The sequence below is a fragment of the Pristiophorus japonicus genome, chromosome 13 (assembly GCF_044704955.1).
Source record: "Pristiophorus japonicus isolate sPriJap1 chromosome 13, sPriJap1.hap1, whole genome shotgun sequence".
Lineage (NCBI taxonomy): Eukaryota > Metazoa > Chordata > Chondrichthyes > Pristiophoridae > Pristiophorus > Pristiophorus japonicus.
The window spans coordinates 120,441,535-120,468,613 of record NC_091989.1 but is presented as its reverse complement, the minus strand read 5'-3'; positions in this window follow the sequence as shown (position 1 = coordinate 120,468,613).

Genomic DNA, 27,079 nt, shown 5'->3' with positions numbered 1-27,079 from the left:
GCCTGATGATGATCCACCACTTCAAATTTAACTCTGGCTTGTCGGGTTTCCCAGGCATCGGAGAATCCGCTAGCTAAAGTAAGGTGAAGGCTGCTGATTTCAGGACGTAAGTGCCTTTCCACTTACCTCCTGGATCCAGCGCCCTGCCTCACCCACCCCCTCACCCCTCCCCTACCGGCCCGAGGCCTCCGACCCACCCCCATACAAGGCCTCCGATTCCCCCTCCCAAGAGGACTCCAATTACCCCATAAGGCCTCTGATCCCATCCCCGACCTCCGATCTCCCCCCTGACCCCCCCCCCACAGCCTGAGGCCTCCGATCCCCGATCGGCCTCTTCCTTCCTGCCCCGATGCTCTCCTGGCTCCAGAGTCCCAACTCCCCCTCCCCTCCCCCCCGATCCTCCTCCAGCTTCTGATGCTCCTCTAGCCCCCAATGCTCTTCCGGCTCCCTCCTCTCTGCGGCCTAGTGCTGCATGCCTATCTGCCCGCAGCCAGCCAGCTTCTCCATCTGGCTGGCTGCGAGCGGGAGACAGTGCTTTCAAATTCTAATCAGGCCCTAGCATTATACAATTAGTGCCAAATTAGTGACAGTTTTGTGCAGTAGGCTCATGCCTATCACGAACTGGGTTCACACCACCTATTTCACAAAGGACGCTCACAGCCAGTAGACACAAGAAAGTGTCATCCCAACAGTCTGGATTTGAACCCAGATCCCAAAAGTAAAAGGCCAATATCTAACTCACTGCAACACACAGCCCCTGAACAAAGTGGTCTTATAATAAAAGACCATGATGCTATTGATGGAAAATAATATCCTACAATAAAACCAGAGTTGCATACAATCTTAAAACTGAATACGACAGCTAAGTGTTCATGTGACTGAAGTAACCTTCTCTTGTCATGTTGTCCACAGTTACTAGTGCCACATATTCAATTAAATATTAAAATAAAGAATATGATGGAGTTTATTTAGATTCAATATATATTGAATATTTTTTAGTGTTTGACAACAACAGGACTTGGAAATCTCAGCACAGGTGATGTCAAGAGAATGATGAATGCAAATGTTTTTTATCGTGTGGCATGTAGTGCTGTATGCATAAACTCCCAAGCACATAATAGTATTGTTAATAAATGCCTACTGCAAATGAATGGAGTGATTATGCTTCTGGTTTTTGATATAATGTCTAAGTCAGAAGAATAGGAGATTGCATCCTTACAATTCATGCAAATGTTTAGGAAGATGAGGTGAAATCGCAGAACAGAGATGTAAATGGTCTTTACAATAACGATTTCTTGGTTGTTTAAAATGCATTCCTTGAATTAAAAAAAAACACAAAACAAAAACAAACTAGTCTATTTACATGCAGTTGTTTTGTTGATGAGTTTTCTCCAATTAAAATACCTGTGGCCATTTTGTCTACAACATTGTGATGTTGACAAATTTCTGCAATTTCCTGTTGTATGTACTCAAGCAGAAAATCTATAAATAAATCTGATGTCTGCCTGTGTTAGTCAATTTATGATCTACCAACTAGTTTCCGTGATTTGTTGGTAGCAGGTAACAAGAGTCAGATATTCTTCGCCAATGCCATTTTGAAGTCTAGTTTCATCAACAGGATCAGGAATTAGCAATCAATTAATGATTAAACCACCTGCTGTATGGAGTTACTCTAGAAACTAGTGAAAGCACAAGAACTAGTCGACAACAAATGTTACCATACAATAAATTAATGTAATTAGCCTCATCTGGAAGATTTATGCAAATCAAGTGCAACTCCGTTCATTGGCATACCCCAAATGTTTTTGATGTATGTCAGACACAGCAATGTACGACGCCTAACAATCTGCATACATATTCTGGAACCAGCAACAGTTTAAGGTATCACCTGGACTTCAAGGTAGAATATTGATAGAATAAATGTAGACAGTACAATAATTTGAACAGGTTATTTACTGCCAGAAAGTACATTTAATACCTTTCATGTGATGCTATACTCTCGGTCCAGGATCACTCTTAAGAATCCTCGAACAGAGTGCACCTAGAAGAGATGAATCATGGCTATGTGCTGGTGATTCCCCACACTGTGATCTCCTCATTTCAAATGTCCCACTGTAGGCAGGTGAGAAGAGGATGTGAAGGGATACTTCAAGTAACATTGGCCCCAAGTTTCCACATGATTTGCTCCTGATTTTTAGGAGCAACTGGTGTAGAACGGAGTATCTTAGAAATCGGAATTCTCGACATTTAGTTTGCTCCAGCTCTAGTCAGTTAGAACAGTGACACTTTGGAACAGAATTTTTTTTTTCAAAAGGCACTTACGCCTGATTTCAAAGTTTCGTGAGTGAAAACTTACTCCAAACTAACTTAGAATGGAGTAAGTGAAGATTTTTGTACGCTCGAAAAAACCTTGTCTACACTTTAGAAAATCAGGCGTAGGTTACAAATTAGGCATAGGGAACTAGATGGGGGGGGAGGGGGGGAAGGGAAGTCATTAAATTCTACAATCAATCCTTAGGTTATACTTATACAAATATTATACAAATAAATCCAACCTGAATAAAAATTTATAAGCAAAGAAAAGATTAAATAAACCATGTTCCTACCTGTGTGAAATAGCAGCAGCCTTCGAGCTGCTGTGCTTCAGGCAGGCCTTTCATGTTGGAGACAGGCAGGGGTGTGGCGTCAGTGTCTCGACGGCAGTGGCAGCAAGCTTCGAGCTGAGCTGAAGTGCTTGAGGCAGGCCTTCATTCTCTTCGTGGCTGGCCGCGAAGAAGCAGCACCGGACGGACCCGAGGCCATTCGGCCATGAGATATCAGCGGCGTCAGTGGCTGGCCGGCAGCCGAAGAATCAGCAGCGGACCGATGAGGCCATTCGGCCATGAGATAGCAGTGGCGTCAGTGGCTGGCCGGCAGCTGAAGAATCAACGCAGGACACACGCAGCTCATTAAGGTTCTTGAGGCCATTCGGCCACGCTTTAGGGGCGGCGTCAGTGGCTGGCCGGCAGCCAAAGAATCAGCAGCGGACGGACGTGAGGCCATTCGGCCATAGGATATCAGCGGCGTCAGTGGCTGGCTGGCAGCCGAAGAATCAACACCTGACACACGCAGCTCTTTATGGTGCTTGAGGCCATTCGGCCACGCTTTAGGGGCGGCGTCAGAGGCTGGCCGGCAGCCGAAGATACAGCAGCAGCCTTCGAGCTGTGAGGGGGACTGAGGCCATTTGGACAGGGAGAGGCAGCCACATCGACAGTTTTATATTTAAATTTGCAGAATGGGTGCTGCATTGTCAACACCACGTATTATTGCAAAGTTGAATTGGCACTCTTATTTCTCCAAACACACAGTCCTTAATTTGCATGCACCAATGCAGCACCGGTTCTGCAAGTTTAGCAGTGAAAAGCTGAACTCACTGATTTCAGCAGGTGATTTATTCAGCAGTGCTGCTAAAAGCACTCCCTCACACACAGAAATATCAAAAAAAATTAAATTACAAGCCTTTGCAGGGGTCCAAGAAACAAATCTTCACTTTTTCTGCAGTATTTTTAAAAATGGCCGAGTGCCAATGTTTGTGTGAGACTGTGCGCACGCTCCAACGCGCACGCGCAGGGTTTCCGGCACCGCAAAGGCTAATTTAAATTGTACCCGCCCCCTGCTACTTAGAAAATCGGCGCGAGTGTTAGGCTCCGCCCCCTGCTGCGAAGAGCGCGCCGCGCCAAGCAGACATCGAGCTCCAAGGAGCTCGAGAATATTGGACTTTTTTTTAGGCGCAGTTTTCAGCGCGATAAACAGGCGCCCAGCTCGGAGGTGCGCCGTTTTCACCGCGGGACGAAATTTGGGGCCATAAAAACTATAGTTCACATGGGGAAAAATAGAATTCCAGTTTTGGCAATAACCCACCACTAGGCTAGCTATGAGTGGAGGTCTAGAATCAAGTAAAGCACAGGTTAGCTGAGGGTCATAGATGAAGCAGGAGTAGGAAACAAATTGCATCTGGACAATCCTCTTCTCCTTCTTAGGCAGTCCCTCGGAGTCGGGGATGACTTGTTTCTACACTAAAAATGAGTTCTCAGGTGACTGATGAGTCCAATGCAGGACCTACAGTCTCTGTCACAGGTGGGACAGATGGTGGTTGAAGGGACGTGTGGGTAGGGTGTTTGCTCCTTCCACTCCTTCCACTGATTGCATTTGGCTTCTGCTTACTCCCGGCGAAGAGACTCGAGGTGTTCGGCGCCTTCCCGGATGCTTCTCCTCCACTTTGAGTGGTCTTGGGCCAGGGATTCCCAGGTGTCGGTGGGGATGTTGCACTTTTTCCAAGGAGGCTTTGAGGGTGTCCTTGAAGCATTTCCTCTGCCCACCTGGAACTCGCTTGTCGTGTCAGAACTCTGAGTAGAGCGCTTGTTTTGGGAGTCTAGTATCGGGCATGCGGACGATGTGGCCCGTCCATCAGAGCTGAGTGAGCGTGGTCAATGCTTGGATCCAAGGGATGTTGGCCTGAACGAGAACACTGATGTTGGTGCGCCTATCCTGCGAATGGATTTGCAGGATCTTGTGGAGGCAGCATTGTTGGTACTTCTCCAGTGCTTTGAGTTGTGCACGCGAGTATTGTGATCTCCTCATTTTCATTTGAGGTGAAGCATATAGGAGGGCGGGTATCACCACTGCTCTGTAGACCATGAGCTTGGTGCCGGGTTTGAGGTCCTGGACTTACACTCTCTTCCTCAGGTGACCGAAGGCTGCACTGATAAACTGAAGGCGGTGTTGGACTTCGCCATTGACGATTGCCCTTGTTGACAGTAGGCTCCTGAGGTATGAAAAATGGTCCACGTTGTCCAAGGCCTCGTCATGGATTTTGATAAGCAGGGGGCTATGCTGTGTGGCGGGGGCAGGTTGGTAGAGGACCTTTGTCTTACAGATGTTTAGTGTAAGGCCCATACACTCATACACTTCGATGAAGGTGTTGACGATGGCTTGGAATTCGACCTCCGAGTGTGCGCAGACGCAAGCGTCATCTGCATATTGTGATTCAATGACAGAGGATGGGATGACCTTGGATCTGGGCTGCAGACGACGGAAGTTGAAAAATGTCCTGTTTGTTCTGTAGATTAGCTCCACTCCAGCAGGGAGCTTATTGAGGGTGAGATGGAGCATTGCAGCAAGGAAGATCGAGAAGAGCGTTGGTGCAATGACACAGCCTTGCTTGACCCTAATCTGCACGTGAATTGGGTCTGTGGTGGATCCATTGGTCAGGATCACGGCTTGCATGTCATCATGAAACAGGCGGAGGATGATGACAAACTTTTGAGGGCAGCCAAATTTGAGGACATTCCACTGTTGACAGTGTTGAAGGCCTTTGTGAGGTCAAAGAAGGCCATGTACAGAAGTTGGTGCTGCTCCCTGCATTTCTCTTGAATTTGACACACAATTTGATTATGGGAGGAGCTCTTCAGCCACTGGGAGAAGGCGATTGCGATGATTTTCCCTGTGGCAAACAGCATGGAAATTCCTCTGTAATTACCGCAATCGGATTTGTCCCCTTTCTTGAAGATGGTCACGATTACAGCAACTCTGAGATCCCCAGGCTGTTCTCCTTCCAAATAAGAGAAATTAGTTCATGGATTCGCGCCAATACTGCTTCTCCGCCATGCTTTAGTGCTTCGGTGGGTTTCCATCTGCTGGAAAATAGTATGACTCCCTCTGCCATATACCTTCAAGTCCTTTGTAATTATTCATTTTTCTTCACCTTTACGCAGTAGGTTTGGTCCCATAAGGACTGTGTGATCAATACTAATCTCTGTATGAAAGGACAAGACCTTTGATCCCCTGTTCCACAGGCAATGGTGGCTTTATCACCTGGTGGCTCATCCTGGTGTCTATTGTTCATGTGCAAGAGTATGTGTATTTCCCTTTCATTTCCTTGCTGTCTGTTTCATGTTCTTTGTGTGCACGTGAGTATTTCGCTTCCTGTTTTCTATTTTTTTTCATTCTTTATTTCTTAATTAACAGATCTGGAGATTACCTTGGCTCTTACCATGACTCGGAGTTATGTCACAGATAGCACTGTCCAGGCAATTGGTCCCCATTCACCAGGCACACTTCGGATGGCCGCTCATCCCCTCTACCCACTTTGGGGTTTCTGGAAGTGGGCAGTACTTACCTATGCATATGCAAGGAGTGGGTCCATTTTTTGTAGATAATAATTAAATCAAAGGCCTAAGTATACTTCTACTGAAGAGTTAGGTATGCATAGTGAATGCATGTGCTAAGGGGGGGGGGAAGGAGGGATGGAACATCATCGACTCCATGTTCCCCTCCAAGTCACACACCATCCTGACTTGGAAATATATCACCGTTCCTTCATCATTGCTGGGTCAAAATCCTAGCTCTCTCTACCTAACAGTCCTGTGGGAGTATCTTCACCACACGGACTGCAGCAGTTCAAGAAGCTGGATCACCACTAAGTAAGGGCAATTAGGGATGGGCTATAAATGCTGGCCTTGCCAGCGATGTCCACATCCCGTGCATCCTCGTTCGAGGGACCGCCTATGATGATGATGATCTTGAGCAACAGAAACATCCTCTTGAAACCCCACATTTTGTGGGGCAGAGGGGCTACCTTTTTCAAAAATGCCTGGACATTTTTTTGAGTACTTCTACATTCATTTTCACAAATGATATTGGCCATGAAATTCTACAAGAGTTTGATCACCCAATCTCCCACCATAACCCTGACAAGAGACAAGCGGAACCCCTAAAAATAAATTGCGGGTAACCAGTGTAGACATCCCAATATAAAAAGGGAGTCCTGTAATCACAGACGAAATGCCCAAGGCCATTAATCTCTGCACCACTCATTACCAATGGTATCAATTTATCCAGCACACCTCACTCATAACCTAAAGCACTCATGAGGTCTACAGCCCTGTGACAATTGATGGTTTATTTTTCTGTAAATCACAACTTCCTGATATTTATCCTATATTTCGCCTGTGGCACATCTGAATTCTTGTTGTGTAATGGCAAGGTAACTAAAGCAAACGTAGGTTTTATAAGATATTCAGAATAACAAATTGTTAGAGTTAAAAGTTGGTAGCTTAGCTGATGTTTATGATGTTAGAAATGCTCAACTGAATTCCAGTTCCTTAAATGGTTGCCAGCTACCTGTAATCCTATATGTAACCTACACACCTTAGCTTACAATCTGTACTGCGCTTGTGACAAATGCTACATTGTTCTGCCAATGTGACAATGTCATGAGGCAATGAAAGAGTCGGCTCACCCAGTAGCACTGGTAGGTGTGATTGTTTGAGAATTAGTATTTATAGACTTGTTCCAAGATATTTATAGTACAATACATTCCTGTTATTATGTTTTACATCCGAGCTAAAAACAGTGACAATAACAACTTTTACTTCAACATTTGAAAAGTTTCCCCTCCAAAAATCATTCAAGGTGAGCCATTTTGTAATTAAAACTTTATGGAGAAAATTAATCACTTTTTTGCATTGGTTGCTAACACAAGCTTGTGTAGATTTTGAATATTATTGTCCTTAAAGAGAATGTTACAGACACTTAAATTAGATTGCTTTGACAAGAACAATAAGGAAATGTTTGCATAAAATCACAATGGGCAGCAGCTAGCATTAGATGTTTTTTATTGAATACTTAAAAACAAAATGTAGAGAATCACAAAATTCAGCAGAATGTGAAAATACATTGAATCACTGAACTACTTAGGTACTTTAGGCCACAATAACCTCTCACCTTCTTTTCTGAAGGTGGTAATTCATATCAGGGTCTGATTCCATGGAAGTTGATAGCCCTCCAGTTCTGCACCAATTTGCCATTCTTCATGTATGAGGCTGCTTCTCAGCAAGTCTCTGCAGGCTATTCAGTCATGAAGGGCATCACTGCCTCGCCCATTCCTAATCCCATCCAGCACGTGTGCACTCACACACACAAATATATTTTGCAGGCGGGCTCACTGGAGAGCAATCAGGGACAGGAACCCTGGATATGATTACAAGATCATAATTGCAGATGAGGACGGAAATTCGGCCATCCAGAGAGATCTCAATGCCCCCCTCCTCCTTCCTTCCCCTTGCCCACTGTAGTATCCATCTGTTTCTTAAATGATTCCAGGGTTTTTGCCTCCACATTTAGTCCACACAATGATCACTCTTTTGCCCTCTTTATCCCAAGGCACTGAAGTAAATTGTAGCAACCATCTCACCACCACAACTGTGACCAGCTAACTCAGCACAGACCAAGGATCAAACCTGGTACCTCCCTGACCTGTAGTGCATTTATCCACTGAGTAATCAGAGTTGCTATAAACTTCAATGAAAGATTTGGTTCTATATGACACTATGGCCTGAATTTTAATGGAGAAGCGGGTTGGGAGGGGGAGTGATGGCTCTGAAGCCGTCAGGAAAACCGAGAAAACAGGTTTCCTGCAAGCCCTGTCAAATTTAACAGCAGGGCCTGATTTGCATTGGAAACCTCTGCCTCTTTCCCACCCGCAGCCAGCCAGTACTAGAGGGGAGGGAGGGAAGGATCGGGTAGGGGCTGGGAGGCAGCCAGAGGAGCACAGGCAGTGGGGGGAGGGGTCTGGAACGATCGGGAGCTGGGAGGAGTGGGGGTTGGTGTCAGCAGAGATGGGTGGCCAACGGAGCAGGGACCAGAGGAGCAAGGCGCGGGTGGAGGAGTGGGGTCAGGGGGGGTCAGCAATGATCGGGGTCCGGAAGAAAAGGGGGGGATTCGGAGTATCATCGGAGTGCCAGGCAGAGCACAGGGGGCTAGGTAGAGTTGTGGGGGGGAGGGAGGGGGGGAGGAACAAGGGGGGAGGGGTTTGGAACAATCAGTGACTGGGAGCAGTGGAGAGGTGAGGGGGGTGGTTGGGAATGATCAGGTACTGCAGGAGCATGGGGGAATGGGGATGTGAGCAAAGATCAGTGGCCAAAGGAGCAGGAGTGGGTGGTGGGGGTGTCAGAGGAGCAGGGGGGGAAAGGCCTCGTGGTGGGGGAAATCAAAGGTCTTGGGGGATGAGGGAGAATCACAGGCCTGGAGGGAGGATCACAGGCCTGGGGGAGTGGGATTACCGGTTGCGGGGGGTGGGTTAGGCAGGGACGCAGGATTCATGAGATAAGTGTAAAGAAATTTACCTCCAGCAGTCCTCGCTTTCCATTCGCTGGTGGGTTTCACAAGGTCTGCGAAACACAACCAGCTAAATTTAAATTCAAAATGGAGGTCAAGTCAGAGGCTTCCAGCCTCATTATAAAATTTAAATGGGCGACCCACCTCCTAGGAGAGGGTTGGCTGCCCGCCCCAGTTCTACCTCCGTTAAAACCGGAAGTGGGTGGGTTGGAGGCGGGTTCTGGTTGGGATTCAGATTTTTAATTGTTTTGAGCCCGAGTTTGGTCAAACCCAAGTTCTGCCCATGTACCATCGAAAGGACTGCTAAGATCCTGACAGTACTTTGGGCGGATGTATGGGGGGAAAAAATGCCCGGTGGAAAAAATGGCCTTCCAGGCCGATTCTGGGTGGCAGGTCGAATTCTGGGCGGCAAATGCGATCCTCGGCAAAGTAACATCGAGGATAGAGTCGGGCCCAGGGAGGGAGGGGGGCAATGAGAAAAAAAGTATTCAACAAATGTTTAAAAAATTATTACAAATCCTTCAGAGGATGCCATCCAGCAAAATCGCTGCAAAAGAAATGAAGAAAACCAGTTCACTAACCTTTTCTTGCAGGTCTTCATACTTACCGTTCAAGTAAGAGCTGCCTCCACACGGCGATCTTTTCTGCTGCTGGAGCAGAGGACCACCCAGGCCAATCTCGGGAGCAGCGGGCAGGAGGATTTTTGTCAGCATTGCACGCCGGCGCACGCCAGAGGACGCTCCCCAGCGGTCTTCTCACCCCGCCGGCGTGAGAGCCTCACCAAACTCGCACGGAGGGAAGAGCGCCCAAAAAACAGGGAGACCAGCAGCCGGCGGTAAGTTCACCAAATTCGGGTCCTAAATTTCTCACAACCCCAACCCACTTGTTCTTTTAGATCAAAATTCCTTCCTATAGCATAGTAATTATTTGGAAGATACGGTGACAAACTAGAGATATGTTGCACTGAGACTTTATTTCTCGGACAAAATTTATAATAGATACATATGACAGATAAGCACACGTAGAATAGTTAATAGGAACTGATCTGCAGTTCTGATTTTTATGACCATTTTAAATACCAAAAGCTGAACCCAATCCAAACTTTGGAATTTTTTTGATCGCTCCTACATTCAGGTCACCAGAAATCCAAAGTTTCAATCTCAACTGTGCAAATGGTGAGGATGCCACCTTTAACTAAATTGGATCGTGGATGGGCCAGGAAATAGGGCCAGTGGGGTAGCCTATGCAAAAATGACTTTAAAAAAATTGTAATAAGGTAAATTATTTCAACTGTTGTGTGGCCTCAGCATTCATTGGCCATAAATGTATACATTTGTTTCTTCTCTCTCTCCACATCCCAGGGTTTCTAGGCTCCTGCCTATTCCCAGCTCTTTGCTTAAACCTTGCAAATTTAGATGAAGTGTTGTTAACTTCTGGGACCAGCTGCTCCTTCCTTTGCTGGTGCCGCTGGATGTATATTTCAAGGCCCTAGTAGTTTTGAAGCCACAGTAACAATTTGAATTTGTCTAGTTTTGATATTTTAATGTAAACCTTGCAATATCAGACCAGAGAAAAAGTCTGCTGAAAACCAAGCAAAAACATGGAAAACCTAACATTAACTTCAAAGCAGTGTCCCTTCAGCTGTCTAGGCCCTAAACTCTCTCCTTAATTCCCATCCTAAACTTCTCTGCCTCTCTCCTCCTTTTCGACGCTCCTTAAAACTTACCTCTTTGACCAAGCCTGCCCAAATATCTCCTTATGTGGCTCAAATTTTGATTGATAATCACTTTTGTGAAGCGCCTTGGGATGTTTAACTGCATTAAGGGCAATATATAAATGCAAGTTGCTGTTGTTTGTAAATTGTATCTGAAGTCAAACAACAACAACAACTTGTATTTATATAGGGCCTTTAACGTAGTGAAATGTCCTATGGCACTTCACAGGAGTATTATGCAATAGAAATATGACACCAAGCCGCATAAGTAGAAATCAGCGCAGGTGACTAAAAGCTTGGTCAAAGAGGTATGTTTTGAGGAGTGTCCTGAAGGAGGAAAGAGAGGTAGAGAGGCGGAGAGGTTTAGGCAGGGAGTTCCAGAGCTTGGGGCCTGGGCAACAGAAGGCACGCAATTATAATCAGGGATGCTCAGGAGGACAGAACTGGCGGAGCGCAGACATCTCGGGGGGGGTGGGGGTTGTGGGGCCGGAGGAGATTAGAGGTAGGGAGGGGCGAGGCCATGGAGGGATTTGAAAATAAGGATGAGAATTTTGAAATCAAGGCGTTGCTTAATCAGAAGCCAATGTAGGTCAGTGAACACAGGGGTGATAGGTGAGCGGGATTTGGTGCGAGTTAGGGCACGGACAGCTGGGTTTTGGAGCATCTCTAGTTTACATAGGGTAGAATGAGAGAGACAGCCGGAGTGCGTGGAATAGTCAAGTCTAGAGGTAACAAAGGCATGGATGAGGGCTTCAGCAGCAGATGAGCTGATACAAGGGCGGAGACGAGCAATGTTACGGAGGTGGAAATAGATGGTCTTAGTTATGCTGTGGATATGTGGTCAAATTTCATTTCACAAGGCCTGGAATTTCACTTTAGTGGCTATTAACTGCTTTTTCAGTGCAGTTTGACTGAAAGCACTGAAAGTAAATTGCACATAATGACTCAGAAGGCTACAAAAGAAAATGAAGTGGATCTACATAAATTATATTTTCGGAAAAAGAACATTATGTATCCTCTTAACAAACTAATGCTGCCCTCTAAAGGTTTCCTTTCTCACAGCAGGATCCACTATTTCTAAGATACAATTTAGATGACACATAAAACAGTGGACAAATTCCACCTTTTGGGGTATTCAGTATGCTTGTAAAAGTCAGGATTTTTGCCAAACCTATATTCTGAAGTAAACAGCTGTTAATCACTTTGTCAAATAATCTAAGTTTATTTAGCCCTGCTAAAGCGATGCATAGTGATTTGACGTTAAATGTTAAATCCATTCAAGCATGTAGATAAAATGTAAAGTTTGAGCAAGTAACTAACAGTTCATGTGCTTCAAACCAAAAATAAACATTCAAAGGAATGCAAAGCCTTCCTGTTTATTTAGTTACAACTGATTTTATATTGTCTTCTATGTACTTGATTCCTCTTCCAATTACTCAAAATGTAAGGAAGAAATTACATAGTATTTACAGCACAGAAACAAACAATTCAGCCCAACAGGTGGTGGTTATGCCCCACATGACCTCCTCCCTTCCTTCTTCATCATTCTAACCCAATTAACATATCCTTCTATTCCTTTCTCCCTTATGTGTTTATCTCGTTTCCCCTTAAATGCATCCTTGCTAATCACCTCAACTACTCCATGTGGTAGCAAATTCCAGATTCTAATCACTCTCTGGGTAAAGGAGTTTTCCCTGAATTCCCTATTGGATTTATTAGTGACTTTCTTTTATTTATGGCCCCTAGTTTTGGTCTCCCCTGCAAGTGGAAACATCAGGGCTGAAATTGCCCCTTTTTTTAAGGCCCGTAACGGGGCGGTAAGGCCTTTCTGACCGGGAGCAGGTGGAGCAGGCGACACATCTGCAACTGTTCCCAGGCCAAGGGCGGCAGAAACGGGTATCCACCGTGCCCCGTGTTTCCACCCTGCCCGACACTCCAACCTGTTGTCAGTCAGCGTCAACCCCTTACCACCCGGCGCGACACCTTTTCCGCCCCGTGCGGGAAATTGCCCCGCGAGAGCACGGCTGCTGCCAGTGCCACTGACAGATTCGCAAGGCGAGAAGCTGCCAGTACCTGGATGGTGTGTCCTTCTTGGGTGCCAGGCCGCTGGCCCGGCCGTACCCCTTCCTGGTGGCCCAGTGGGTGCCAAGGAGGCCATGTAGCATCCCTCCCCTTTAAGTGAAGGGTAGGGACGTTGCTATGCTTCAACGTGACGCGGTATGTCCGTGTCATGGTGATGAACACCGCCCCATTTCCGACGCAAACCCGTCCCTACATTGCCTCAAACAGCGCGAGGCAGTGACAAAGTTAACAATCCAAATTTCCCACCTCTTCACTCCCGACTCCTGCCGGCCAGACATAATTTGAATAATTCGAATTATCCGCCCCAAATGGGGCGGAAGGCAATTTTCAGCCTATCTTCTCTACGTTTACCCTATCAAACCCTTTCATACTTTTAAAGACCTCTATCAGGTCACCCTTCAGTATTCTCTTTCCAAGAGAAAAGAGCCCCAGCCTGATCAATCTTTCCTGATAGGCTCTCAGTTCAGGTACCATTCCAGCAAATCTCTTTTGCACCTTCCCCAGTGTCTCTATATCTTTTTTATAACATGCAGATCAGAACTGTTCACAGTACTCTACGCGTGGTCTAAGCAAGATTCCATACACGTTTAACATAACTTCTCTGCTTTTCAATTCTATCCCTTTAAAAATGAACCCCAATGCTTTGTTTGCATTGGTTATGGCGTTATTAACCTGTGTTGCTACTTTTAGGTATTTGTATATCTGTACCCACAGATCCCTCTGTTCCTCTATGCCATTTCGACACTTATTTTCCAAGGAGTATGTGCCTCCTTATTCTTCCTACCAAAATGTACCACCTCACACTTATCTATACTGAAGTTAATTTGTCAAATTATAGACAAAGAGAGAGAGACATAGAAAGAGGAAGTAGGTGCTAATATTCCCCACCCCCCCACTCCACCACCATCAAACACTAATTTGTTCCTCAGGTTCATTGAGATAATTCAAGTACATAATCTTAGGACAGCTCCGATTCCCTGCAACCCAAATAATCAGAAAATGCACTACATTCTCAGGAAAGTTGCAACCAATTCCTTCCTGCACACATAAAAAAGATCTGAGAGATCACATAATTCTGCTCAGGAAAGTTGAGCCCCTCCCTCCATGTGTAAGATCTCTATGGATAGATCTGACCTACTCTCCCAATCCTCTGGAGTGTTGAAATTGACATTCCTGGTGGTAAGTGCTTCAGACAGGCCATGCCTGGAGAGAACATGGAGAGATTTCATCACACAGATGGGCAGAGGCCGAGGGATAGAAAATCAAAGGTCACTAATCTGCTGATCTAGACACAGAATGTGATAGATGGGAATTAATGTGCTGGAGGTTTTCTGCAAGGTCTTAAAATTCCCAGTATATGTTTCAAAGTCCTCCAATTATATGAAATGACAAGTTCTTATAACATTCTGGATTGATATAGGCCAAAATAATGCACTAATACTTAACAGATTCATCTGCAGATAGTCAGAAATATCAATCAAACGGAATAAAAGACTTGCTTGCAAACAAAATGCAGAAATATTTGCTGATAATTGACCCACTGCAACAATTCACTGACACAATGTTTGAGTTTGCTTCACATACACCTTTCAGTAAAAAGCATGATGAAAAGTAATTAAAGACTGACCTAAGTTCTTAAATAAAATTCAATGATTAAATAGCTTAGTTTAAGCTAAGTGTAGTCTTGTGCACCTTTTAAAATGTATGAAATAACTTGATTTCTGTACCTAGTACAGTGGTGTAGACCACTGATTTTTGCTTTGTTATTCAAAGATATCCCTCTTGTCTCATTTATTCAGATGCAGGAACTGAAATTAATTTCATGCATCACTTGGTCTCCAAAACAGCCTTGGTTAATCCTCTAGAAACAGTAGATTTTAATAATGTGCCTCAATGCTAATCTAAATTTCTATCACTAAGTGATATTCATTATCACTATAAATATAATTATATTTTAGAACATAATTTGCTGTCTGGGAATCAGTGAAGAGATGTGTTGCTGTTGCTGAAGGTTAGAAAAAAGGCTGCATGCAGCCACTGTTAAACTTAGCGTGTTGAAGTGTCAAGGATTCAAAATTTAAACTAGTTCTATAAAACGTATTAAAATATATATACTCATCAGGACCTACCTACAAATTTAGAATTTTACAATAGCAGATAATAACACTAATATACATAACACTTTATCACATCAATACACTTCAAAGTGCTTCATACAATGAATTGCGTTGTAGTGCAGTGATGATTGTTATGTGGTTACGCATTCCATAAACAATGATGAGATCAATCACGTTAGTCTGGGGTTTTTTCGGTAGTACTGGTTGAGGGCCCATATTTGAAACATCAGCTTCTATACTCTTTCCACAGATGCTGCCTGACCTGTTGAGTGTTTCCAGTGTTTTCTGTTTGAGTTCCAGCATCTGCAGTTTTTTGTTTACACCTGGGCAACTCCCTGCTTTTCTTTGAATATTATTACCATATGATCTCAAATGTCTCTTTGAACCACTACAACAGCCAAAATTGCCCCTTCCCTTAAGGCTTGTTACCACCAGAAATCGGCGGCCACGCTGCGGAGTGGCATGGCCATAGATTTTTTTTAATTGCCCTCCTGTGGTATCCCGGCAGTGACCCGCTCCCCCCACTACCACTCCGCTGCTGCCGATCCGTCCAAAGTGCATCATCAGAACGTGCACCGCCGATGTGACCCCCCCCCCTCCCCCACCCGGACCACTGAGAAAATCTTCTTGCTGCTGCTGCTCGGTGCCACCAACAGTTTTTTCTGTCGGTGCACTGTGCTTGCAGTGCTTCTAAAATGGCGGTGCGGCTGCCATTAAAGGGGAGGGCACACTGCTGCGACCGCCATCTTATTTTTTTTGTCGGCCGACTGCCATCTTGGGCCGACAATTATGCCCACGGGTTCAGCCAGGCCGCCAACAGGCAGCCTGGCACCCTCTCTTGCATGCCAGGTTGCTGGCCCGGCTGAAACTCTCCCTGGTGGCCCAGCGGACCTAACTTAAAAAATCGCAGAGGCTCTGCCCTTTAAATGAAGGGGAGAGACATGGTGACACGCCAACGTGATGACATCATCAGCACTATGCTGATGACTGACAGCAGCGGACACGCCGCCCGCCCCCAACTTCCGCCCCTTTAGTGTGTGAACTTCCGCTCTCTGCCACACTTCCGCTCTCTTTGTGACCGATTTCCAGGCCGCTGGGAAAAAAAAGCCAAAGAGTGGAATTTCGATCGAGGCCACCATGCCGGTAAAAACAGTTGAAACAGGGTAAGTGCACCGCGTTTTCGGCGGGGGGTGGGTGGAGGGGGCAATTTCGGCCCCAATGTCTTATCTGCAAGGCGGCATCTCCAACAATCCAGCACACTCTCAGTACTGCAGTTTATAATAATCTCAAATCTGTATAGCATGCAACTGAACCCCACAGTATTCTGGCTCAATAGTGCTACCTACTGAACCAATAAAATCTTTCCACTTTGCCGGCTCTCTCCTTCAAAATCCTGTTGTGTTTTTTAAAATATGAAACACGCCCTTTATTTTCTTTCCTGCACGGCCCCTGGCCTGCAAGCACCATCGGAGCAGGCCGGGGAGCAGAAGGAGCAGTGTGGCAGCCTGGCCCAGCAGTCTGCACGGCCCCTGGCCTGCGAGCATCATCGGAGCAGGCCGGGGAGTGGAAGGAGCAGTGTGGCGGCATACCACTCCAGGGAGCAGCAGGTGCTGGAGCAGGAGAGCAACGGCAGTGAAAAAGGCGACTGGATTGGACGTCACCAAGATCCAGGTCGCTGATTGGAACGTGGGCAGGTACAGCAGGAGCGGCAAGGGCGGGGCGAAGGAGCGGCGAGAGAATGTAGAGGGACGTGATCGGGGCCAAGGAGAGGCGTGAGTTCAGGGCCTATCATAGGCAGTCCCTCAAATCGAGGATGACTTGCTGTCACGTCAAAAAGTTCACAGGTGTTTCAATGAAGGACCTAAAATTCCAGGTCCCGAACTAAATCTTGAAGGTGCCTGTGCATGGATTTTTAAAAAAACGTGTAGTGGCCATTGCAGACCAGTTCAGGGCCCAGAAGCGGCGAGGACCCGGGGCAGCACAGGCCAGCCCACACTGTGATATGTGTGCGCACTAGGTCAGTGCAGTCGTCTTGGATAACCCTTGCCACTGGACCAAGACCTAGCTCTGTCAAGCCCGTGTGGTGGCTAGTGTGCAACATTAAAAAAATCCATGCACAGGCATCTTCCACTCTTCAATATTTAGTTCGGGACCTGGAATATTAGGTCCTTCATTGAAACACCTGTGAAATTTTTAGTGTGGAAGCAAGTCATCCTCGACTCAAGGGACTGCCTATGATGATGATGACTGAGTCAATCTGGCAATCAGAGGTAACAATCATTTCACATATGCCTCTGTTAGTCCATTGGAACTGGGGAAACCCAAGTTCATGGTGGAGATCTCTGTCTATTGTGCTCAGTAACTGGGCAGTAGGTGATGCATGAGAGTGACCTAGGGAGACTGACGGACTGATATTTTCTCTCTCTGCTCAGCATCTCTCTGATGACACGGTTGAGATAAGGAACATGTCATATTTGAATCATTTATGTGAACAACATTGATAACCACTACAGGGAAAAGCTCATTTGGTGCACCAATATACTATACTGCACAATCATGTTTTTTCTTAGTCTTCTTACTACACAATAGTAAGAAAAGTTAAGTGCGGTAGAAACCATGCAATACAGTTGAAAGGGTAACAATAGGTGATGTACAAATCAAACATATGTTGTACTTTGTAACAGATACCATTGTATTCCAAATTGTTTGGACAACTCATGAACAGATAAAGCACACAATATTATCAAACGGCATACACAATATCCAGAGTTTTATTGAACAAGTGAAAAGACCTAATCGTCCAAGCAACAAAGTCAAACAAAGTGTTGTGAAGACCTTATTAGCACGTGTGATAATCTCGGTATTCTAATTACAGCAAATGTAAAAAAAGTTTTACATTTAAATTATTTTCAAGTCTGTTGACACAACTGAATAATTTATTTTATGATGCCATTAGTAGCAGCATGTCATTCAAAGTGATAGAAATATACAAATTATGGAATATGTGGAAAGTATAACAAATGTGATAATTGTGGTTTATTTTTTGCTGTCTCCTTGTGTGACATTAAATTATTTTATACGTGTTCTTGACTGTAGAACCTATTTATTCCAATAACATTTGCATTCACTTCCTATTGCAATGCATCTGCTACTGCCCACTTGTGGTCTTTTGTTGTGTTATTTCTTGCACCTACTGTTATTAGCAATGAATTATCACTAATCGCTCTTTCTTATCTGTGTAAACTCCTCCAGTCCGACAACTATCACCATCTCGAACTCTCTGTTCCTTTGACTCCAACCTCCTATGCACCTCCCTTCCCTCTGCCCCACCATTGTCAGCCATGCCTCGAGCCAGTTAGGTATTTCCTTCCTAAATCCATTTGTATCTCCACCTCCCACTCTTCCTTTAAGAACCGCCTTAAAGTCTCCTCTCTGGCTAAGCTTCTGGTCTCCTCTCCAAATCTTTCTCTCTTTGGCTCAGGGCTCCTTTCCCTCATGCCTCTGTGAAGCACCTCGGGATGTCTTTCCACTTTATAGGCATCATGTAAATTAAAGTTGTAAAGTAATAGTAAACTGGGGTTTAATCAGTTACACAGATAGCAAGATGAACCTTAATGTACATATTGGCCCGGAATTTGCTAAATCCTGAATTTGCAGCAGGCCATTGACAGGCCATCTGCTCCCGCCTTCCAATAACTGCCCAGCAAATACATACGGAAATTTTATGGCGCAGGGCCTGTTTCCACAGCGTAAGGAGATACCCGAGATGAATATGTGCTGTGAAGGCTTGGAGAGTGTACTTCAGCAAAAAGGCAATAGAGGAGTCTGCCGCCTACTGCAGTCAGGCTCAATTGCCTAAACAACTCTGTCTGTGGCTATGAAGGTCACAACCCCATTTGACTTTTATGGCACCACGGTGGATCTGTTTAATGTCAGCCAAGGTGTCGTCTGGGCCTATATATTCATCAGGTTACTAACATGTTTTTCTGCAGAGTTGGGAGATTTATCCAGTATGGCATCACAGGAAGGCATCAGCGAGATTAGGCCATCCAATGTTATGGGAAAGCTGGATTTCCCAAGGTGCAGTGGATGGCACCCACATTGCTTTGTGAGCTTCCACGGTCAATCCCATCAACAGGAAGGGCTACCACTCACTTAATGTGCAGATTTTTATGACAACATGCAAAGAATCCTCCAATTCAACACAAGATTTGATGGAAGTTTCCACAGTTCATTAATCCTTCAGAATTTGGCCCTCCAAGTTCCTCAAGGAAAAGAATCATGTCAACAGATGTCCTGGAGTTGAGAAGAAAATGTAATTGGATATCCTGTGACTGCCAAGGATAGTGGTCTCTATGAGAGTTGCATGAACAACAGCAGAAGACTGTTACAATGAAGACACATGCCTCTATCAGAGTGGTCATCGCTGCCTAGACAGGTCATGGGGCTCAGCAATATGTCCAGCTCATGCATCCTGGTTTGCTGTGCCCTGCACAATTTTGTCATCTAAAAAGGCCTAGATAGGGACATGCCTGAGGAGGTAGCCTTAGCAACTTTGAAGGCAGGTGCACTTGTAAGTGAACATCAACATGATAGTCACTGTCAGAACCCCTCAGTGACTGCCGAAAGGAACATCAGAGTACAACTGATCAATGAAGCGTTCTCATTTGTTTAACACAGTCTACTTTTGTCACTATTCCCCAACACACTTCCCCATCGACAAATAAATGATAAATCGTTCAATCCAGAACACGTCCCAGAGAATCAAAGCACATCAGACCTCTTTGGCCCTACATGGCCATGCCAATAATAATCCTCTGATTGAATAAATTAGCATGAAGTAAGCATACCTTTTCTTGTATGACTATAGTCTCCATGAATAACAAAATTCGATTTTAAAAATCCCTCACTTTCAATGGTATGAGCTTAATACAAAATGAACGAAAGCCAATCTGGGTATCGAGAGGACCCTTCTTTTTCATCCTCTAGCACAGCCCCTTAAAGGGGTCATGCACCTAAAATAAAATTAGGGGGAACAGTGTTTATGACCCCTAGTTTTGGCCTCCCCACAAGCAGAAACATTTTCTCTATGTCTCCCCAATCAAGCCCTTTAGAATTTTAAAGATCTATATTAGGTCACCCCTCAGCATTCTCTTTTCTAGAGAAAAGTGCTCCAGCCTGTTCAAAGTTTCCTGATAGTTATAACTTCTTAATTATAGTATCATCCTTGTAAATCTTCTTTGCGCCTTCTCAAGTGTCTCCATATCCTTTTTGTAATATAGAGACCAGAACCTGTGTTTATTTAACAAGTAAGGAAGGCCTCACAGTGTTTTACAAGCTCATATCAGTGAAAGTGAGGGATGTTTAAAATAGAAAAACAAATGGCACATGCAGGCAACTCTCGATTATCTGTACATGGATCCAACGGGAAACCGTTGTAACGGGATTTAAAATTCTGTTGCTAACAAGTGAAAAGACAACTTCAAATAATTTGGAAAAATCGCCTTCCAAACACTGTGCTCATTTGTATTTGCTCATTCTCTCTCTCACACACTCTCACATTCTCTCTCTCATACACACTCTCTCTCTCTCACTCACCGTAAAATTCACACTCCTTTGCCCTTGTTTTGCTGGTGTGTGTGTATGTACGCTGCTGCAGCCACTGTCTCTCGCGGTCGCCGCTGACGTTGGGAACGGGGGTAGTGCCGGCACCGGGTTCCAGGCATAGAACCTGTACATGCATGCTGCTAATGTCCATCTTTTGTTACTGTTTGTAGCTGATTGTATTGATTCATTAAAGTTTTAACTTTAAAATGTAGACTCACCCTAGCGGAAAAATCGTTTACCCAGAATAGCCCAATCCCGAGGGACCCGGATAATCGAGAGTTGCCTGTAATTGCAAAACCTTTCAAATTTAAAGTCTTTTGATCAATTCGGGAGAAAAAACTGATTGTTGTTGGAAAGGAGTAGAATTAAACATAGAAAATAGGTGCAAGAGCAGGCCATTCGGCAATTCTAGCCTGCACCGCCATTCAATATGATCATGGCTGATCATTTAACCTCAGTACCCCACCTCAGCCTTCTCTCCATATCCCCTGATCCCTTTAGCCGTAAGGGCCACATCTAACCCCCTTTTGAATATGTCCAACAAATTGGACTCAACAACTTTCTGTGGCAAAGAATTCCACAGGTTCACAACTCTCTGGGTGAAAACGTTTCTACTCATCTCAGTCCTATATGGCTTACCCCTTATCCTTAGACTGTGTCCCCTGGTTCTGGACTTCCCCAACATCGTGAACATTCTTCCTGCATCTAACCTGTCCAGTCCCATCAGAATCTTATATGTTTCTATGAGATCCCCGCTCATTCTTCTAAATTCCAGTGAGTATAAGCCTAGCCGATCCAATCTTTCCTCATATGTCAGTCCTGCCATCCCAGGAATCAGTCTGGTGAACCTTCGCTGCACTCCTTCAATAGCAAGCACGTCCTTTCTCAGATTATGACACCAAAAGTGCACACAATACTGAAGGTGTGGTCTCACCAAGGCCCTGTACAACTGCAGCAAGACTTCCCTGCTCCTATACTCAAATTCCCTCGCTATGAAGGCCAGCATACCATTTGCTTTCTTTACTGCCTGCTGTACCTGCATGGCTGCCTTCAATGACTGATGTACCATGACACCCAGGTCTCGTTGTACCTCTCCTTTTACTAATCTGTCACCATTCAGATAATAATCTGCCTTCCTGTTTTTGCCACCAAAGTGGGTAACCTCACATTTATCCACATTATACTGCATCTGCCATGCATTTGCCCATTCACCTAACCTGTCCAAGTCACCCTGCAGCCTCTTAGCATCCTCATTGCAGCTCGCACTGCCACCCAGCTTAGTGTCATCTGCAAACTTGGAGATATTACATTCAATTCTTTCGTCTAAATCATTAATGTATATTGTAAATAGCTGGGGTCCCAGCACTGAACCCTGCAGCACCCCACTAGTCACTGCCTGTCATTCTGAAAAGGATCAGTTTATTCCCAAAAGTGCCAACCAGTTCTCTATCCACGTCAATACATTACTCCCAATACTATGTGCCTTAATTTTGCACACTAATCTCTTGTGTGGGACTTTGTCAAAAGCTTTTTGAAAGTCCAAATACACCACATCTACTGGTTCTCCCTTATCCACTCTACTAGTTACATCCTCAAAAAACTCTAGAAGATTTGTCAAGCATGATTTCCCTTTCATAAATCCATGCTGACTTGGACCGATCCTGTCACTGCTTTCCAAATGCGCTGCTATTGCATCTTTAATAATCGACTCCAGCATTTTCCCCACCACCGATGTCAGGATAACCGGTCTATAATTCCCTGTTTTCTCTCTCCCTCCTTTTTTAAAAAATGGGGTTACATTGGCTACCCCCCAATCCATAGGAACTGATCGAGAGTCCATGGAACGTTGGAAAATGACCACCAATGCATCTACTATTTCTAGGGCCACTTCCTTAAGTACTCTGGGATGCAGACTATCAGGCCCTGGGGATTTATCGGCCTTCAGTCCGTTCAATTTCCCTAACACCATTTCCTGAATGATAAGGATTTCCCTCAGTTCCCCCTTCTCACTAGACCCTCGGTCCCCTAGTATTTTCGGAAGGTTATTTGTGTCTTCCTTAGTGAAGACAGAACCAAAGTATTTGTTCAATTGGTCTGCCATTTCCTTGTTCCCGAATTATGAATTCACCTGATTCTGACTGCAAGGGACCTACATTAGTCTTCACTAATCTTTTTCTTGTCACATATCTATAGAAGTCAGTTTTTATGTTCCCTGCAAGCTTACATTCATACTCTATTTTTCCCCTCCGAATTAAACCTTTTGACTTCCTCTGCTGAATTCTAAATTTCTCCCAATCCTCAGGTTTGCTGCTTTTACTGGCCAATTTATATGTCTCTTCTTTGGATTTAACACTTTCCCTAATTTCCCTTGCTAGCCACGGTTGAGCCACCTTCCCTTTTCTATTTTTATGCCGCACAGAGATGTACAATTGTTGTGGTTCATCCATTTGATCTTTAAATGTCTGCCATTGCCTATCCACCGTCAACCCTTTAAGCATCATTCGCCAGTTTATCCTAAACAATTCACGTCTGATACCGTCGAAGTTTCCTTTCTTTAAGTTCAGGACCCTAGTCTCTGAATTAACTGTGTCACTCTCCAACTTAATGAAGAATTCTACCATATTATGGTCACTCGTCTGCAAGGGGCCTCGCATGACCAGATTGCTAATTAATCCTCTCTCGTTACATAAGACCTAGCCTAGGATGGCGTGCTCACTAGTTGGTTCCTTGACATATTGGTCTAGAAAACCATTCCTCAGACATAGAATCATAGAAACATAGAAAATAGGTGCAGGAGTAGGCTATTTGGCCCTTCGAGTCTGCACCACAATTCAATAAGATCATGGCTGATCATTCCTTCAGTACCCCTTTCCTGCTTTCTCTCCATACACCTTGATTCCTTTAGCCGTAAGGGCCATATCTAACTCCCTCTTGAATATATCCAATGAACTGGCATCAACAACTCTCTGCGGAATTCCACAGGCTAACATCTCTCTAAGTGAAGAACTTTCTCCTCATCTCAGTCCTAAATGGCCTACCCCTTATCTTTAAACTGTGTTCCCTGGTTCTGGACTTTCCCAACATTGGGAACATTCTTTTCGCATCTAACCTGTCCAGTCCCGTCAGAATCTTATACGTTTCTATAAGATCCCTTCTCATCCTTCTAAACTCCAGTGTACAAAGGCCCAGTCGATCCAATTTCTCCTCATATGTCAGCCCAGCCATCCTGGGAATCAGTCTGGTGAACCTTCACTGCACTCCCTCAATAACAAGAACGTCCTTCCTCAGATTAGGAGACCAAAACTGAACACAATATTCCAGGTGAGGCCTCACCAAAGCCTTGTACAGCTGCAGTAAGACCTCCCTACTCCTATATTCAAATCCCTAGCTATGAAGGCCAACATACCATTTGCCTTCTTCACTGCCTGCTGTAACTGTATGCCAACTTTCAATGACTGATGAACCATGACACCCAGGTCTCGTTGCACCTCCCCTTTTCCTAATCTGCTGCCATTCAGATAATATTCTGCCTTCGTGTTTTTTCCCCCAAAATGGATAACCTCACATTTATCCACATTATACTGCATCTGCCATGCATTTGCCCACTCACCTAACCTGTCCAAGTCACCTTGCAACCTCTTGGCGTCCTCCTCACAGCTCACACCGCCACCCAGTTTAGTGTCATCTGCAAACTTGGAGATATTACATTCATTCCTTCATCCAAATCATTGATGTATATTGTAAAGAGCTGGGGTCCCAGCACTGAGCCCTGCGGCACCCCACTAGTCACTGCCTGCCATTCTGAAAAGGAACCGTTTATCCAGACTCTCTGCTTCCTGTCTGCCAACCAGTTCTCTATCCACGTCAGTACATTACCACCAATACCATGTGCTTTGATTTTGCACACCAATCTCCTATGTGGGACCTTGTCAAAAACCTTTTGAAAGTCCAAATACACCACATCCACTGGTTCTCCCTTGTCCACTCTACAAGTTACATCCTCAAAAAATTCCAGAAGATTTGTCAAGCATGATTTCCCTTTCATAAATCCATGCTGACTTGGAATGATTCTGTCATTGCTTTCCAAAGGCTCTGCTATTTCATCTTTAATAATTGATTCCAACATTTTCTCCACTACTGATGTCAGGCTAACCGGTCTATAATTATCCGTTTTCTCTCTCCCTTCTTTTTTAAAAAGTGGTGTTACATTAGCTACGCTCCAGTCCATAGAGTCGATAGACTGTTGGAAAATGAGCACCAATGCATCCACTATTTCCAGGGCCACTTCCTTAAGTACTCTGGAATGCAGACTATCAGGCCCCAGGGATTTATCGCCATTCAATCCCATCAATTTCCCTAACACAATTTCCCGCCTAATAAGGATATCCTTTAGTTCCTCCTTCTCACTAGACCCTCGGTCCCCTAGTAACCCTGGAAGGTTATTTGTGTCTTCCTTCATGAAGACAGAACCAAAGTATTTGTTCAACTGGTCTGCCATTTCTTTGTTCCCCATTATAAATTCACCTGACTCCGACTGCAAGGGACCTACGTTTGTCTTCACTAATCTTTTTCTCGTCACATATCTATAGAAGCTTTTGCAGTCAGTTTTTATGTTCCCTGCAAGCTTCCTCTCATACTCTATTTTTCCCCTCCTAATTAAACACTTAGTCTCTGCTGAATTCTAAATTTCTCCCAGTCCTCAGGTTTGCTGCTTTTTCTGGCCAATTTATATGCCTCTTCCTTGGATTTAACACTATCCTTAATTTCCCTTGTTAGCCACGTTTGAGCCACCTTCCCCGTTTTATTTTTACTCCAGACAGGGATGTACAATTGTTGAAGTTCATCCATGTGATCTTTAAATGTTTGCCATTGCCTATCCACCATCAACCCTTTAAGTATCATTTGCCAGTCTATTCTAGCCAATTCACGCCTCATTCCATCGAAGTTACCTTTCCTTAAGTTCAGGACCCTAGTCTCTGAATTAACTGTATCACTCTCCATCTTAATAAAGAATTCTACCATATTATGGTCACTCTTCCCCAAGGGGCCTCGCACAACAAGGTTGCTAATGAGTCCTTTCTCATTACACATCACCCAGTCTAGGATGGCCAGCCCTCTAGTTGGTTCCTCGACATATTGGTCTAGAAAACCATCCCTAATACACTCCAGGAAATCCTCCTCCACTGTATTACTACCAGTTTGGTTAGTCCAATCTATATGTAAATTAAAGTCACCCATGATGACTGCTGTACCTTTATTGCACGCATCCCTAACTTCTTGTTTGATACTGTCCCCAACCTCACTACTACTGTTTGATGGTCTGTACATAACTCCCACTAGCGTTTTCTGCCCTTTGGTATTCCGCAGCTCCACCCATACAGATTCCACATCATCCAAGCTAATGTCCTTCCTTACTATTGTGTTAATTTCCTTTTTAACCAGCAATGCTACCCCACCTCCTTTTCCTTTCTGTCTATCCTTCCTGACTGTTGAATACCCCTGGATGTTGAGTTCCCAGCCTTGGTCACCCTGGAGCCATGTCTCCGTAATCCGAATTATATTATATTCGTTAATAGCTGCCTGTGCAGTTAATTCGTCCACCTTATTATGAATACTCCTCGCATTGAGGCACAGAGCCTTCAAGCTTGTATTTTTAACACACTTTGCTCTTTTGGAATTTTGCTGTAATGTGGCCCTTTTTGATTTTTGCCTTGGATTTCTCTGCCCTCCGCTTTTACTTTTCTTCTTTCTATCTTTTGCTTCTGCCCCCATTCTACTTCCCTCTGTCTTCCTGCATTGGTTCCCATCCCCCTGCCACATTAGTTTAACCCCTCCCCAACAGCACTAGCAAACACTGCCCTTACGACATTGGTTCCGGTCCTGCCCAGGTGTAGACCGTCCGTTTTGTACTGGTCCCACCTCCCCCAGAACCGGTTCTAATGTCCCAGGAATTTGAATCCCTCCCTTCTGCACCACTCCTCAAGCCACGTATTCATCTGAGCTATTCTGCGATTCCTACTCTGACTAACACGTGGCACTGGTAGTAATCCTGAGGTTACTACCTTTGAGGTCCTACTTTTTAATTTAACTCCTAGCTCCCTAAATTCTGCTTGTAGGACCTCATCCCATTTTTTACCTATATCGTTGGTATCTATATGCACCACGACAACTGGCTGTTCACCCACCCCCTTCAAAATGTCCTGCAGCCGCTCAAACATTTGCACCAGCGAGGCAACATACCATCCTGGAGTCTCGATTGTGGCCGCAGAAACGCCTATCTATTCCTCTTACAATAGAATCCCCTACCACTATAGCTCTCCCATTCTTTTTCCTGCCCTCCTGTGCAGCAGAGCCAAACACAGTGCCATGAACTTGGCTGCTGCTGCTCTCCCCTGATGAGTCA